Source organism: Bos taurus, chromosome 6, assembly GCF_002263795.3.
Source record: "Bos taurus isolate L1 Dominette 01449 registration number 42190680 breed Hereford chromosome 6, ARS-UCD2.0, whole genome shotgun sequence".
Lineage (NCBI taxonomy): Eukaryota > Metazoa > Chordata > Mammalia > Artiodactyla > Bovidae > Bos > Bos taurus.
In genome coordinates, this window is record NC_037333.1 from 35,178,997 (window position 1) to 35,197,602 (window position 18,606).

Here is an 18,606-nt window from a genome sequence, read left to right on the forward strand (position 1 = left end):
AAATCAAAACCACAGTGGGATACCACTTCACACCTATTTAGATGACTAAAGAGAGAAAAAAGAGAGAGAGGGAGAAAGAGAGGGAGGGAGGGAAGGAAGGAAGAAAAGTAGGAAAGGATAGGAGGGAGGGTGGGAGATATGGAAGGAGGAAAGAAGGGAAGAGAGGAGAGGAGAAAGCTCAAAAAGTTAAACATAGAATTATATAATCCAGAAGTTCCACTCTTATGTAAACATCCAAAATAATTGAAAGCAGGGATTCCAACAGATACCTGCATACCAATATCACAGCAACATTACTTACAATAGTTGAAAGGTAGAAACCCAATTGTTCATCAATCGATGAATGGATAAACATAGTGTGGTGTCTACATACAATGGAATATTATTTAGTCATCAAAAGGAATGGAATTCTGATACATGCTATAACACAGATGAGGTTTGAAAACATGTTAAGTGAAATAAGCCAAAGACAGACAGACAAATTCTGTATGGTTTTACTTTTGTGAGGTACCTGGAATAGGCAAGTTCATAAAGAAAGAAAGTAGAATAAAGGGACTGAGGGAAAGAGGAAATGTGGAGTCACTAGCTAATGGATACAGAGTTTCTGTTTGTGGTAATGAAAATTTCTGGAAACAGATAGTGATGATAGTTTCACAAGATGGCGAATGTGCCTAATATCATTGAGATGTATACTCAGAATTGACTAAAACGATAAATTTTCAGTTACATATGTTGAAACAATAAAAATTGGAAAGAGGGTGAAAATATAAAAGTTTCTTCATAAAAAAGGAATGGTTCAGATCCAGAAATATTAACAGGGAATAATCTTCCAGACATGTTGAATAAGAGAGTGAAAGTTGCTCAGTCATATCCAACTCTTTGGGACCCCAAGGGCTATACAGTTCATGGAATTCTCTAGACCAGAATACTGGAGTGGGGAGCCTTTTCCTTCTCCAGGGCATCTTCCCAACCCAGGGATCTAACCTAGGTCTCCTGCATTCAGGCGGATTAGTTACCAGCTGGGCCACAAGGGAAGCCCTCCAGATTGTTAATTTAAATCATTCCAAGCATCTTTTCTGACCACAATGCAGTAAGATTAGATCTCAATTACAGGAGAAAAACTATTAAAAATTCCAACATATGGAGGCTGAACAACATGCTGCTGAATAACCAACAAATCACAGAAGAAATCAAAAAAGAAATCAAAATTTGCATAGAAATGAATGAAAATGAAAACACAACAACCCAAAACCTGTGGGACACTGTAAAAGCAGTCCTAAGGGGAAAGTTCATAGCAATACAGGCATACCTCAACAAACAAGAAAAAAGTCAAATAAATAACCTAACTCTACACTTAAAACAACTAGGAAAGGAAGAAATGAAGAATCCCAGGGGTAGTAGAAGGAAAGAAATCTTAAAAATTAGAGCAGAAATAAATGCAAAAGAAACAAAAGAGACCATAGCAAAAATCAACAAAGCCAAAAGCTGGTTCTTTGAAAGGATAAATAAAATTGACAAACCATTAGCTAGACTCATCAAGAAACAAAGGGAGAAAAATCAAATCAATAAAATTAGAAATGAAAATGGAGAGATCACAATAGACAACATAGAAATACAAAGGATCATAAGAGACTACTATCAACAATTATATGCCAGTAAAATGGACAATGTGGAAGAAATGGACAAATTCTTAGAAAAGTACAACTTTCCAAAACTGGACCAGGAAGAAATAGAAAATCTTAACAGACCCATCACAAGCACAGAAATTGAAACTGTAATCAGCAATCTTCCAGCAAACAAAAGCCCAGGTCCAGACGGCTTCACAGCTGAATTCTACCAAAAATTTAGAGAAGAGCTAACACCTATCCTGCTCAAACTCTTCCAGAAAATTGCAGAGGAAGGTAAACTTCCAAACTCATTCTATGAGGCCACCATCACCCTAATACCAAAACCTGACAAAGATCCCACAAAAAAAGAAAACTACAGGCTAATATCACTGATGAACATAGATGCAAAAATCCTTAACAAAATTCTAGCAATCAGAATCCAACAACACATTAAAAAGATCATACACCATGACCAAGTGGGCTTTATCCCAGGGATGCAAGGATTCTTCAATATCTGCAAATCAATCAATGTAATACACCACATTAACAAATTGAAAAATAAAAACCATATGATTATCTCAATAGATGCAGAGAAAGCCTTTGACAAAATTCAACATCCATCTATGATAAAAACCCTCCAGAAAGCAGGAATAGAAGTAACATACCTCAACATAATAAAAGCTATATATGACAAACCCACAGCAAACATTATCCTCAATGGTGAAAAATTGAAAGCATTTCCTCTAAAGTCAGGAACAAGACAAGGGTGCCCACTTTCACCATTACTATTCAACATAGTTTTGGAAGTTTTGGCCACAGCAATCAGAGCAGAAAAAGAAATAAAAGGAATCCAAATTGGAAAAGAAGAAGTAAAACTCTCACTATTTGCAGATGACATGATCCTCTACATAGAAAACCCTAAAGCCTCCACCAGAAAATTACTAGAACTAATCAATGATTATAGTAAACTTGCAGGATACGAAATCAACACACAGAAATCCCTTGCATTCCTATACACTAATAATGAGAAAACTGAAAGAGAAATTAAGGAAACAATTCCATTCACCACTGCAACGCAAAGAATAAAATACTTAGGAATATATCTACCTAAAGAAACTAAAGACCTATATATAGAAAACTATAAAACACTGGTGAAAGAAATCAAAGAGGACACTAATGGATGGAGAAATATATCATGTTCATGGATTGGAAGAATCAATATAGTGAAAATGAGTATACTACCCAAAGCAATTTATAGATTCAATGCAATCCCCATCAAGCTACCAACGGTATTCTTCACAGAGCTAGAACAAATAATTTCACAATTTGTATGGAAATACAAAAAACCTCAAATAGCCAAAGCAATCTTGAGAAAGAAGAATGGAACTGGAGGAATCAACCTGCCTGACTTCAGGCTCTACTACAAAGCCACAGTCATCAAGACAGTATGGTACTGGCACAAAGACAGAAATATAGATCAATGGAACAAAATAGAAAGCCCAGAGATAAATCCACGTACCTATGGACACCTTATCTTTGACAAAGGAGGCAAGAATATACACTGGATTAAAGACAATCTCTTTAACAAGTGGTGCTGGGAAAACTGGTCAACCGCTTGTAAAAGAATGAAAATAGAACACTTTCTAACACCATACACAAAAATAAAGTCAAAATGGATTAAAGATCTCAACGTAAGACCAGAAACTGTAAAACTCCTAGAGGAGAACATAGGCAAAACACTCTCTGACATACATCACAGCAGGATCCTCTATGACCCACCTCCCAGAATACTGGAAATAAAAGCAAAAATAAACAAATGGGACCTAATTAAACTTAAAAGCTTCTGCACATCAAAGGAAACTATTAGCAAGGTGAAAAGACAGCCTTCAGAATGGGAGAAAATAATAGCAAATGAAGCAATGGACAAAAACTAATCTCAAAAATATACAAGCAACTCCTACAGCTCAACTCCAGAAAAATAAATGACCCTATCAAAAAATGGGCCAAAGAACTAAATAGACATTTCTCCAAAGAAGACATACAGATGGCTAACAAACACATGAAAAGATGCTCAACATCACTCATTATCAGAGAAATGCAAATCAAAACCACTATGAGGTACCATTGCACGCCCGTCAGAATGGCTGCGATCCAAATGTCTACAATGTTGGTGGGAATGCAAACTAGTACAGCCACTATGGAGAACAGTGTGGAGATTCCTTAAAAAACTGGAAATAGAACTGCCTTATGATCCAGCAATCCCACTGCTGGGCATACACACTGAGGAAACCAGAAGGGAAAGAGACACGTGTACCCCAATGTTCATCGCAGCACTGTTTATAATAGCCAGGACATGGAAGCAACCTAGATGCCCATCAACAGATGAATGGATAAGAAAGCAGTGGTACATATACACAATGGAGTATTACTCAGCCATTAAAAAGAATACATTTGAATCAGTTCTAATGAGGTGGATGAAACTGGAGCCTATTATACAGAGTGAAGTAAGCCAGAAAGAAAAACACCAACACAGTATACTGCTGCTGCTAAGTCGCTTCAGTCGTGTCTGACTCTGTGCGACCCCATAGATGGCAGCCCACGAGGCTCCCCTGTCCCTGGGATTCTCTAGGCAAGAACACTGGAGTGGGTTGCCATTTCCTTCTCCAATGCATGAAAGTGAAAAGTGAAAGGGAAGTCACTCAGTCGTGTCCGACTCTTCACGACCCCATGGACTGCAGCCCACCAGGCTCCTCTGTCCATGGGATTTTCCAGGCAAGAGTGCTGGAGTGGGGTGCCATTGCCTTCTCCGACCAATACAGTATACTAACACATATATATGGAATTTAGAAAGATGGTAACAATAACCCTGTATACGAGACAGCCAAAGAGACACTGATGTATAGAACAGTCTTTTGGACTCTGTGGGAGAGGGAGAGGGTGGGATGATTTGGGAGAATATCATTGAAACATGTATAATATCATATATGAAATGAGTCGCCAGTCTAGGTTCGATGCATGATACTGGATGCTTGGGGCTGGTGCACTGGGACGACCCAGAGGGATGGTACGGGGAGGGAGGAGGGTTCAGGATGGGGAACACATGTATACCTGTGACGGATTCATTTTGATATATGGCAAAACCAATTAAATATTGTTTAAAAAAAAAAAAAGAAAAGATGTTCTCAAAATAAATAAATAAATAAATAAAATAAAATAAATATGAACCAGTAAAAAAAAAAAAATAGAAAGCAAGAGGCAGAATGATGTGTAAAGGCTACCATTTTTAAAGAAAAAAAAAAAGAGAGAATTCCAACACACAGCTACACACACACAGCTGCACACACACACATGCACATAAATGTAAACAAAGAGATTCTCTAGGAAGACATTCAAGAAATGGATACTTGTCTCCTATGAGGTGAAGGATGAAATGGGAGGGTGATTTACAATAGATTTTGAGTTTACTTAACACATACCAACTTTACTTACCAACTGTCACATATTTAAAAAACAGATATGAAATTAGAGACTTTTGTCAATAGATTAGTAAATATTTAAGAAATATCAAATGGTCACCAACACATGTGATCAACAGGATGGGGAAAGACAGAGTTAATGATACCAGTTCAGTGACTGTTTTGATGTTACAAATGTGTGACAGTTGGTATCTGAACAAAAGCTCTGGCACTGGAAATAAAATTGAGAACTTAGACTTAAAGAAATATTTAATATAATGAATACATAATAAAAATTCAAATAATACCTATGAATACATAAACATTTATTTGACATAAGGAATAAAGAAATGAAACCACAAAGACAACTTTAAATTTTGAGGTCTAGTTGACAGAGATATTGCCAACCCCTTAATTATTATGAATAAATAATAAAGGAAACTCTCTATGTCTATAGATTCATCCCTCAAATATTCATTGAACCCCTATATTGTGTTGCCAGACACTAATCTAGCATTGGGAATACAGAGATGACCACACACAACCTCTACTATCAAGACACACTTTCCTGGGGAAAGATAAATGTGAATAGAAAACTACAGTGTAATGAAATAAATACCATGATATCTTAATTAATGCAGAGAGAGCACAGAGTAAGAGGAACTCCATTTGCCAGGGGCAATGATACGAGGTTTCAAAGAAGAAGTACAGTCTGAATAGCATCCTGAGGGACGGTTTGGAACCTCATTAGACAGAGGCCTGGAATATCACGGAGAAGATATGGGTGTGGCAGCTTTCAGCAGTGTGAGAACTTCAGGGTGCCTGAGAGCAGAGTGTTAAGTATATTCAAGTGAATAAGAGGGTAGGAGAAGATGAAGTAGCCCCAGATCCCTTAAATCAATATACCCCAAAGAACAATTCATGATTTATCCATAAAAACCTGCTGCTCCTGCTGAATGAGTAATTTGGTTTTAGGCATAACAGCCTAAACATATCTGTTTGTGATTTATAGTTTTGATTATTTTGTTTTCTTGCCAATGCCAGCTTCCTAAGTAATAATTTCTTTTTCTTTCCTAAGGCTTCAAACTCCTACTTGTTAAGGAAGGCTGGTGGGGGAAGTGAATGACATGTGAGAATAATGATTCTCTTTGTACTTCCAACCAGGCTGAGGAAGAAGGAGATTTGGGGGGAGAGACTGGGGAGGTACACAAGAATATGTCCCTTAATCTAGAGCCCCATTCATTACTAAGCGCTCAGGAAGAGTCACTGGTGTACATGTTCAGGCACAGGAAAAACAGTGGTGAGCATGTCCCTGGAGTTCTCAGTCTCCTGCCTCATTACTAAGGCTGAAAAATCATGTTTCCCAAATAATGACATGAATACTTAGGTGAAGCATCAGTCAATAACTGAGAGAATTAATACAGGCACATAGGAAAGCATTCTCAGTGGATGACTGCTGGGTGCAGCAACATCATTTATCGTATCTGATATGAAAATGTTAATTTCCACAGTTCTCAGCCTACCTTCCTCCCCCTCCCCCTTTCCTTCTCTGTGTTACAACAGCACACACTAACATAGCACGACGGGATACAAGAGTATTTGGGATAAAGACCTAGTTGTTGCAAGTAATGCCTATGAGTAATAATAATAAAAATAGTAAAAGACAATACTCGAGAATTTACACTGTTCTTAGTGCTTACTATGTTTTGTTTAACACTCACTACAAACCTTTGACATAGGTATCATTTTTATACCTATTTATTATACCCAAGACACAAAAAAGTTGAATGAATTGCCCAAGGTCACACAGCCAATAAGTGACAGGGCTGGGATTTGGACTAGAAGAGTCTGGCTAAAGGGCCTGAGATGCTAAACACGATACCGTGAAACTCCTGGCTAGCGTCATTTATTCTGAGCTATCAAATGAAACATGAAAGTGAAAGTCACTCAGTTGTGTCTGACTCTGCGACTCCATGGACTATACAGTCCATGGAATTCTCTAGACCAGAATACTGAAGTGGGTAGCCTTTCCCTTCTCCAACCCAGGGATCAAACCCAGTTCGCCCGCTTTGCAGGTGGATTCTTTCCTAGCTGAGCCACCAGGGAAGCCCAGGTAAAGAATATTATGACAGAGACATTTTAATTGGTAAACACATTTGGGCTCATACAAGATGCTATGATGTGTATCTTCTGGTTTGACCACAAAAATACTAGCTCTCAATATTCTTTCGTAACTTTATAATTGCCTCATACATATGTAATCCCTGAAGTGAGACTTCTCTTATGAGCCTCTTGAATATGCTACTGAAATATATTAAATATCTTCTAGAAAGAAATAAGTAGGAAATGAAATTTGGAGATAAATATTCAAATGATTTTGTTTGTAAGACATTATAAATTATATTATTTTTATCAAATCACAATACCATGAAAACTCAAATTTGAAGAATATTAGATTTCTCACCATTTTCCTTTCTGCCATTATTTTTTTTTTGGCAGGGGGGTGGTTAATGATCCAAAGGCAGTGGTAATTTCCCAAAGAATTTTAAACTTGTGAAAATCTCAGAAGTAACTGCATACATTTTTGAATGATAACCTTATTATTTTACTTCTAAGTATTTTCTCTTTCCCAAAAGCCTTTATGCCTTTATTTTAGCCTGTTAGAGACTAAGGTTTTTCAGTGTTTCAAAAATGCCACATGTCATGACAACATTTTATAAATGGCACATTTGCTTCAATGCCTGCATTTAGCAAAATACCTCTTAGTACAGTTCATGAATCTCACTGTGCAGACTGGGAAAGGGATGCTGTCACCAAAAGGTATTCATTATATCTCAAGAAGGTAATATGAAATCAAAGAAAGAGACCAATTTCCTGACACTTTACATAAAGGAGAAGATCCTCAGAGATGTTTGGCTGAGATCTGCAACATGCATGCCATAATTAAAATTATAACCAGGGTTTCATGATTTTCTACAGATACCATAAGCTACATTAATTGACAAGGCAGAATTTCAAATTAGCAAAGTACTGTAATCAAAATGAGGAGGGTTATAATTAAATGTGCTTACTAGGGAGGGTCACCAAGTGACACAAAACCAGATTCCATCTGCCACTGTTGTCCTTCAATGATCAGAAACCCAATTGTGATGTAACAATTTTACCTGAAGTACTAACTTTAATGATTAGTTGAGAATTCTAAAGACATAAGGTATGAACATAACCAAGTGTGTAGCACGCTAAGTTTAAATCTGTAAAAGGGCAGTAGAAAATTTTGTTATATATGTGTATTTTATGTATACGTATTATATATATATATGTATGTATTGTTATAGATGTGAATCCAAAAATTTCACTTGGATTTTTCATAACATCTTACAAAAACCTGAATGAACTTTTTGGTCAACTCAACATATGTTACATAAATATATAACATTTATATCTATAAAATATATCTTATATCCTTATAAAACATATACTATATAGTATTATATATATATTGTTATTTTGGGAATACAAATGAATGAAAAACATCAGTGATCAAGAAAATAGACACTCTTCCTTCTGTCATTTTATTTGCTTTGTTTTTCTTTTTTTCTGTTAGTAGGAGGAGACTATTTTGGAGGAAAACCAGAAAGTTCAGAGCTATTCACAACATTTAATAGCTTTACAGTTTCAAGCAATTCTTTTCCAGAGCCCTCTGCTAGATTCATAATAGAAATGCAGATTCAAAGGGAATGACAAAAACTTGCCTAGTTGCCAAAAGTGTTTGTTTGGAAAAGACAAAGGTGAAGGAGATGGAGAGTAAGGAAAACACTTTTCTGGTCCAAGATCTCTATTCCTCTAGTTCTCTGGTCTCAGCACCTGCAATTATTTTATATTTTCTGTCTCTCTCACCCAGTAGAATGCATAGTACATGAGGGTAGGGACACTCTTATCTTGCTCACCATGGAACTGAATATAGAGAGAAGATGTTTATATCAGAAAATTCTTTGTACTACTTCATGTCCTTTCAGCCTCTCCTTCATTCCAGCCATAAGACTCCATCAGCTTCCCCTGCCTGTAATGTGTTAACATCCACAGTGGCCAGTGCCACATACCTTTCTGACCCAGGGCTTCTCTGCACCAAGCTACAGCTGGTCCTCACCCTGAAGGAAATTTTGATAAACTGGACAAACCCTCCCAAGAGTGAGGATATGAGTTCTGCAGAGAGCAGATTATACTGAGTCCTTTCCTTACCACTCTCCTCTCAGTTCTATCTCTTATTCCAGCTCCTGTTCCATTCAAGAAACCAAATTTGTACAGGTTTAATTTGCCAGTATTCATCTTGGTCATGATGGCCTATTTCTTAATTCCTGCCTGAGGCCTTTCTAATGCCATAATATGGGTTTATCAGGTGAGCACACTCAAACACCCACAAACCAGAAGTATGAGCTGTTGAAAACCTTGCCAATGGAAGGCAGAATTCGATAGATAAATGTTTCTCCTTTTCATCTCTGGAGTGCACAGTCCCAGGAAACATTCATAGGGTTCCTCAAATGGTCTCAGAGGATTAAGCACTGGATACAGGCAATAATGGCCATCTCAAAATGTACTCTTGGGACTTGGAGTTATTTGACTCCACTACTTCCTCACTGCTGCTCTCTGGGTTCACTTCCATTAATACTTAGACTGCAGAATGCACATTTTCATCTCAGACTCTGAGTTGGGGTCAACCCAGACTAGGAAAGAGTTCAGTATACATTCACTGAATAAACAAATGAACAAACAATAAATATTAGTCTCCAAATTCCCTTAACAGTTCATCTTTCTTCCTACTATTTCTTTGTTCAGCCTTAATATGTTAGTATTCTCCAGACTTCTTTCACTCTCCTTCTAGGCAAATAAACTTACTCTGAGCATTCCCATATACAGCAAGGCTGTAACTTACCACCATTCTGACTTTATCTCTTACCCTGTACCCTCTCAGAAACTCTGGAACTATGTGCATGAGCACATCAATATACAGCGAATATATATACACATATAATTTCCTTGTTTTTCCACTTAAGTGCCCCATAAACACTTCAAATTCAATATATTTCAAGAAAAAATCATTATCTTCCTCCTGAAATCTAGCCATCTTCTAGGTTCTCTATGTGAAGGAATGGTGGTACCATCGACTCTACTCCACAAGTCAGAAATTAAAATCTTTCTTTATTCTAATCCATCATTACCAATATTCAATTAGTTATAAAGTCCTATCTATTCTCTTTAATATAATGTAAATTTCTCCCCAATTAACACTTATAATACTACTTCCTTAAATTAGAATGTTTGTACTGCTGCAATAATATCATAAGTAGTTTCTCCAAGTTCCTTCTCAAGCCTGTATCCTCATATAGTGAATTTCCTAAAATTATTATAATTTTATTGTTTTAACTCCTTAGTGGTACCTCATAGCCTCTAGTTTAAAGCTGAAATTTCTTAACCAAGGTTTCAAGGTCCTTGATCACATGGATCCTGCCTACTTCTTACACTCTTTATTACTGTTCCTATTGTTGGAGAAGACTCTTGAGAGTCCCTGGACTGCAAGGAGATCCAACCAGTCCATTCTGAAGGAGATCAGCCCTGGGATTTCTTTGGAAGGAATGATGCTAAAGCTGAAACTCCAGTACTTTGGCCGCCTCATGCAAAGAGTTGACTCATTGGAAAAGACTCTGATGCTGGGAGGGATTGGGGGCAGGAGGAGAAGGGGACGACAGAGGATGAGATGGCTGGATGGCATCACTGACTCAATGGACGTGAGTCTGAGTGAACTCTGGGAGTTGGTGATGGACAGGGAGGCCTGGCGTGCTGCGATTCATGGGGTTGCAAAGAGTCGGACACAACTGAGCGACTGATCTGATCTGATCTGATAGTACTTTTATATCAATCACATAAAATTCCCCAACAAGCCATACTTCTTCTGACTTTTTTGTCTTTATATATCAGATGTTTTTCCTGCAACATTCTCTTGTCCACACCTACTATATGTCATTTTTCAGGAAGTAACTCAAATCTTACTTCCTCTTAAAAGATTTCACTGATTTCTCTCACATCTTCTCAACCCCATAGATAGACTGAGTGTTATTCCTTATCACAATTTTGTCCCTTTGGTACTTTACTATTCAGTATCTTCTCTGATGGCATTATTGAAAAGTATATTAACTATTGACTTTCTTAATTTTTTTAGACAACATGCATCTTTAGGTTAGGGACTTATCAACTTTGTATTTTTGAGCTACATCAGAGTGTCTGAATATAATAACTCCTCAATGTCTATTAAATAATGTAATTAATGACAATAGAAGCTACTGACTGTAATATTTTCAAAAGTACACTCTAAACTATGCATTATTTCCCACAATTTTCAGGAAAAACAAAAAGAATTTTAGAGAGACAGTTCCTTAAATACACAGCTGGGAAACAGCAAAACCATTTGCTAATCTATGTCCAAGTGAGTACAAAGCCCACATCCTTACTCTATGCCACGGTATCCAAATCCCCAAGCAAACTGTGCATGGAAAGAGTAAGTATTATGATAGGTAACGGAGGAAAAAAGATAAAACTTAGGCCACCACAAATCTCTTTCTTTCTATTCATATTACTGTTGTTTCTTTCCTATTGGTTTATATTATTTAGAGAAAGGAGCTGCCTGTCTCTTAACAAGCTACACTGAAAGCAAAATCTTCAAAGGACAAATTCCCCAAATTCATCAAGACCTACTCTGTCTTACTTCTTATTGCCAAGCTTTGGGTGATCAATAAATGGCTTGATCTGAAACACAACTATTTCCTTTTTAATATTCATTACTTCTCATAATTTGACAAACAGAAAATAAATAGACCAAAACAATGTTTCAAGTATCAAAGAAAATAGGATCTAACACAAGTGAAAACAAAGACACATTTTTTCATCCTAGAAAAGATCTTTGCTTGTCAAGCTGGTCAATGTAAGTAAAAAAAATAGCTTAATTGTTCTATTATCTTCTTTTAAACCAGAAGTTTTGTTCTCCACCAAAAGCAGCACTTGTTTTTGGCACTCTGTTGTCCCCTCTTGTTCTCTAGGTATAAAGATTTAAAAATTATGTGTCAAACAATTCAAACAGTGTAGACATTCACAAAAAAAGAGGGTGAAATGAAAAGAATGTGACAGTTATTTTCCTACTGTATGGAAGTGCTTGGAACTATACCTGGGGAAACAACCCTGACACAGATGATAAGTCCTAGATGAGAATATACATTCTGAAATGTTTAAGGGAACTGATAAAGCAAATTACTGTGAAAGCATAAGCAATTATTTGATACATTGATAAAGAAATGAATACAGAATGGTTAGTTGATAAATAACTATAGAAAAATATCAATTGTAGAATCTAGGTGATGAGCTTAAGAGTGTACATGTATAACTCTTTCAACTTCTCTGTATTTTGGATAATATTCATAATTAATGTAGAAAAAATTCAGTGAAAAAATATAGTCGATCCCAATCCTATTTTTTGGACATAAGCCAGTTCTCAGAGTCAGAATTCATGACCAAAGAAAAATCTGGATTCCTATGAGGAAGGATCACCCAAAACTATGATAAGTATATTCACTAGTAATTTCCTCCATTCTTCCTGAAAGAAATCTAAAGCCATTAACTTAGTTAAGCATGCACTGGAGAAAAGAAAACACCTCCAAACCTTGAAAGATATTTGTATATGGGCTTTGGTATTGGGGACCAAAGTGCTACTATTGCTCCCCTAATAGAATATGAATAATGTTATCTAGGATATAAACTTTATCTTGGAGCATATTCAGCTCATATTTGTGGTCATACCCAACAGTTACTCTCCAGTCCCTAAATGTATAATTGTACTAGACAGTTAATAAATGGTAGAATGCTTACATTAGTTCCTTAAACTGTGTAATAAGACACATAACAAAGGAAAAAACGAAGTAGAAGCCTCTAAAACTGCCCTTATACCTCTGGTCAAGATAGTAAATATAGTAATTAATAATATATTGTCAAAGGAATTAAAGAGTTTAGTGCCACACTTATGGCATAAAATATGCAGAGATACTGGTCCCCATAATATTTCACTTAATTCAAAAGTCTGACTCCCAAAAATAAATCCAGAAACTCAAATCAAGTGAAGGTCCAAATTTCAACTTCTGTGTCAAATACAGAATTTATACAACTGCAAATTAACACAGCCTCCAGTACATGTTAAGTGGCTATTGATTTAATGAATGCATTATTTTTCATCCCTATCAATAAGTAGGATCAGAAATAGTTCACATTCAAACAGAATGGACAACACTGTACATGTACCCCAAGGCTGGCGCAAATTTATCTGGTTTCTTTCAAAATACAGTCCAAAGTGACTAGAGCCATATAAACATGCCACACTATATTACATCAGCAATTATATCAGTGACATTATGTTAACTGGATTAAACAAAAAATAGAGGCTCAGGTAAGACAAAAGTGCTCCAGTAGTAGAAAATGCACTCTGCAAATATTCAACATTATGCCTCTTGAAGTTTTCAGGCACCTCGTAGTCTGTGGCGTGCTGTGCCATCCTCTCAAAATAAAGAAGAAAATTTTGCATCTCAGATCCTCCAAAGAGAGGCACACAATGTCTGGTTCACATTTTCAGATTCTGGAAACAGCATATTCTACATTAAGAAGACTACTCTGACTTACTTACTGAATGACAAGGATGACCACTGCCTTTCACTGGAGCCCAGAGAAGGAACAATCCCTCGGTAGTTTCCAGTTGTGATTCAAATAGCTTTGGTCCTTGAGATAACTAGAAAAGGAAAAGAAGGCATGAGGAGTTTATAGTAAGTTCCAACAACAGAAAATTCTGAGGGTTCTAGAGAAGTGCTATATATCTACAGCATAGAAAGGGCAGTCCCTTTCTCCAGTGCTGGGAAAACTTGATAGCCACATGTGAAGGAAATAAATTGAACTCCTATCTGATGCCATATGCAAAAGTTAACCCCAATGGGTTATATATTTGAAAGTAAGACCTGAAACCATGAAATTTACTAGAAGAAGCATAGGTGAAAATCTTCATGATATTGGTCTCAGCAATGGTGATGAGATAGGCTGGGACCTGGGACACTTTGCTGCAAATGCTGCCATGATTGCACCTGGACAAACCTTTCCTCCAACAACAAAAATACAAAGAAACTATGTTATTGTTCAGTCACTAAGTTGTGTCCAATTCTTTTGCAACCCCAGGTACTACAGCCCACCAGGCTCCTCTATCCATGGTATTTCCCAGGCAAGAGTACTAGAGTAAGTTGCCATTTCCTTCTCCAGGGGAACTTCCAGGCACACTGAACCTGCATCTCCTGCAGGTTCTCTCCACTGAGCCACCAGAGAAGCCCTACAAAGAAACTATGAGACTGAAAACAACTGTCAACATGCACAGATGGGGCAAATTTTGGACAAAAGATACAAAAAGACCAAAAAAACCCAGATGCTACTTCTAAAAAGCTGGGAGCAAAAGCAGGGTACTATGCATGCCCCCTCACCTTCAGAGGGGGCACAACACCTAAGCCACTCCTCCAACTCAACCCCTGGACACACTCCTACCCTCACCCATATAAGCAACAAGCTTGCCCCCTCAGGGAGTGAGCAAGCAAGGGATGCTGTTGTTCATTTTCATTCCCTCCCAGCTATAGCAGGGGCCCTGGTAAGCTTTGCCTGAATTTCTTGTCTTGTCTCTAGTCAATTTCTATCGATTGGAGAAGGCCATGAACGCTGGTTGGCATTAGTTTCATAGATCTGATACTGAAAGGACAGACAATAGAAAGCAAAAATAGGAAAGTTGGACTACCTCAAACTAAAATATTTATACACAGCAAAGGAAACAACAAAATTAAAAGGCAGTGGACAGAATGGGAAAAAATATCTCCAAACTATATATCTGATAAGAGGTTAATATCTGTAATATATGAATAACTCCTACAACTCAATAGCAGAATACAAATAATCCAAGTTTTAAATGGGCAAAGGGTTTGAATATACATCTCTTAAATAAAGACAAACATATGGCCAACAGGTATATGAAAGAATGCTAAACACCACTGCTGCTGCTGCTTCTAAGTTGCTTCAGTGGTGTCCAACTCTGTGCGACCCCATAGACGGCAGCCCCCCAGGCTCCCCCGTCCCTGAGATTCTCCAGGCAAGAACACTGGAGTGGGTAGTCACCATGAAATGTGAGCAAAACCACAATGAGCACACATCTGTCAGGATGACTATTACCAAAAAAGACATTAAATACTGATGAACATACAGAGAAACTGGAACACTTGCACACTGTTGATGAAAATGAAAAATGGTGCAATCGCTGTTGAAAACAATAGGGAAATTCCACAACGCATTAGAAATTAAACTGCCATATGATGCAGCAGTCACACTTCTAGGTATTTATCCAGAAAAATTGAAATCAGGATCTGAGAGAGATACTAGTACTCCTACACTAATAGGTATATCACAGTAGCCAATGTGTGGAAACAACTTAAATGTTCCACAGCTGAAGATATAAAGAATATGTAGTACATATGTATAGTAGAATACTATTTATCAATTTAAAAAGAAGTAAAATTCTGCAATATGTAATAATATGGATGAACCTTGAGGACATTATGCTAAGTGAAAGTTAGTCAACTAGTTCAGTTGTTCAGTCGTATTAGACTCTTTGCAACCCCATGGACTGCAGCACTCCAGGCTCCCCTGACCATCACCAACTCCTGGAGCCTCCTCAAACTCATGTCCATAGCGTCGGTGATGCCAGCCAACCATCTCATCCTCTGTCATCCCCTTCTCCTCCTGCCTTCAATCTTTCCCAGCATCAGGGTCTTTTCCAAAGAGTCTGTTCTTTGCATCAGGTGGCCAAAGTACTGGACTTTCAGCTTTAGCATCAGTCCTTCTAATGAATATTCAGGACTGATTTCCTTTAAGATGGACTGGGTGGACCTGCTTGCAGTCCAAGGGACTCTCAAAAGTCTTCTCCAACACCACAGTTCAAAAGCATAAATTCTTCAGTGCTCAGCTTTCTATATAGTCCAACTCTCACACCCATACATGACTACTGGAAAAACCATAGCTTTGACTAGATGGACCTTTGTTGGCAAAGTAATGTCTCTGCCTCTTAATATGATGTCTAGGTTGGTCATAGCTTTTTTTCCAAGGAGCAAGTGTCTGAATTTCATGACTGTAGTCACCATCTGCAGTGATTTTGGAGCCCCCCAAAATAAAGTCTCTCACAGTTTCCATTGTTTCCCCATCTACTTGCCATGAAGTGGTGGAACCAGATGCCATGACCTTCATTTTCTGAATGTTGAGTTTTAAGCCAACATTCTCACTCTCCTTTTTCAGTTTCATCAAGAGGCTCTTTAGTTCTTCTTCACTTTCTGCCATAAGGGTGGTGTCATCTGCGTATCTGAGGTTACTGATATTTCTCCCAGCAATCTTCATTCCAGCTTGTGATTCATCCAGCCTGGTATTTAGCATGATGTACTCTGCATACTGTGAAGAAACCTGAGCACCAAAGAATCTATGCTTTTTAACTGTGGTGTTGGAGAAGACTCTTGAGAGTCCCTTAGATTACAAGGAGATCCAACCAGTCCATTCTAAAGGATATCAGCCCTGAGTGTTCTTTGGAAGGAATGATGCGAAAGCTGAAAGTCCAGTACTTTGGCCACCTCATGTGAAGAGTTGACTCATTGGAAAAGACTCTGATGCTGGGAGGAATTGGGGGCAGGAGGAGAAGGGGACAACAGAGGATGAGATGGCTGGATGGCATCACCAACTCAACAGACATGAGTTTGAGTGAACTCCAGGAGTTGGTGATGGACAGGGAGGCCTGGCTTGCTACAATTCATGGGGTCGCAAAGAGTCGGACATGATTGAGTGAATGAACTGAACTGAACTCTGCATGTAAGTTAAATAAGCAGGGTGACAAAATGCAGCCTTGATATATTCCTGTCCGTATTTGGAACCAGTCTGTTGTTCCATGTCCGGTTCTAACCATTGCTTCTTGACCTGCATACAGATTTCTCAGGATACAGGTCAGGTGGTCTGGTATTTCCATCTCTTTAAGAATTTGCCACAGTTTGTTTTGATCCACACAGTCAAAGGCTTTGGTGTGGTCAATAAAGCAAAAGTAAATGTTTTTCTGGAACTCTCTTGCTTTTTTGATGATCCAGTGGATGTTGGCAATTTGGTCTCTGGTTCCTCTGCCTTTTCTAAATCCAGCTTGGACATCTGGAACAGTTCACGGTTCACGTACTGTTGAAGCCTAGCTTGGAGAATTTTGAGCATTACTTTGCTAGAGTGTGAGATGAGTACAATTGTGCAGTAATTTGAACATTCTTTGGCATTGCCTTTCTTTGGGATTGGAATGAAAACTGACCTTTTCCAGTCCTGTGGCCACTGCTGAGTTTTCCAAATTTGCTGGCATATTGAGTGCAGCACTTTCACAGCATCATCTTTTAGGATTTGAAATAGCTCAACTGGAATTCCATCACCTGCACTAGCTTTGTTCATAGTGATGTTTCCTAAGGCCCAATTGACTTCACATTCCAGGATGTCTGGCTCTAGGTGAGTGATCACACCATCATGGTTATCTGGTTCATGAAGATCTTTTTTGTATAGTTTTGTATAGTGAAAGTGGTCAGTCACAAAAGGCAAATAATTTCATGTTGTGTTCTCATCACAATAAATCATCAGATGAATGACTGTTAAACGGACCTAATCCTAGATTTGCCTACTTTCAAATTCTGTTCTTTCCACTAAAAATACTGCTACTCTAAACAAATTTGGTTGCAGAATATTTTAATCTCATCAATATTTGTGATCTCTCTGAAGGAAGATTATATTAACAGACAGACCTGGATGGCATACACAAATCTCAGAAAATGTGGAAAGAGTTAGCGTGAATTTGGCCATATATTATCCAACTCTTTCCAAGGCATAGAAATTCATACTTAATGTACAAGTGCTTTCCATTCCCAAGAGAATAATTACTGTTTCTAGATGTGATGTGGAAGAACCGTTAGGTCTTAATCCCTAGACAAAATGTCCCTTTGAAACTACCAAGTAACATTTCATATTTTTTTTTCCATAAAATTATTAAAATTTTATGGAAAAATTATAGCTGTGTTTCCTCAATGTGTTAGCAAGAAGAAGGAATGTTCCAGATAAAGGAAATTGGTGCTCCAGTCACTGAAGGTAGCATAGTTTATTATAAATAAAGAATTAGGATTATTTTACTCATCAATATCTAATGAATTTACTTGGTGAATGAGTTTTTTTTAGGGACCAATTCATACAGTGTCTAGATTTACAAAGCTGAGGACCAGATAACCAAGATTCCACATAAATAATACTCCCCTGCTTGTGTTTTCTATGAATATTCTGACTAGACTTTGAACTCTGTCTTATACTTTCACTGATTTAAGTTGAGTCTATTATTTTGATACTCTGCTTAATTATCCTTAATTGATAGACATAATTCATTC

The 18,606-nt window shown here is 37.5% G+C and overlaps 2 long non-coding RNA genes across 4 annotated transcripts in view; one reads left to right on the forward strand and one right to left on the reverse strand.

Annotated features, from left to right (window-relative positions):
- LOC112447052 (uncharacterized) overlaps window positions 1-18,606 on the reverse strand; it is a 384,327-nt gene that overhangs the window by 191,961 nt on the left and 173,760 nt on the right. For all 3 annotated transcript variants that reach the window (XR_003035096.2, XR_009494841.1, XR_009494840.1), the window contains one exon: window positions 13,779-13,880. This is a non-coding gene — a long non-coding RNA (uncharacterized lncRNA). The remainder of the gene's footprint in view (window positions 1-13,778; window positions 13,881-18,606) is intronic.
- On the forward strand, window positions 11,463-11,861 carry LOC132345487 (uncharacterized). Its single transcript, XR_009494839.1, has 2 exons — window positions 11,463-11,612; window positions 11,726-11,861. It is a non-coding gene; the product is annotated as an uncharacterized lncRNA (long non-coding RNA).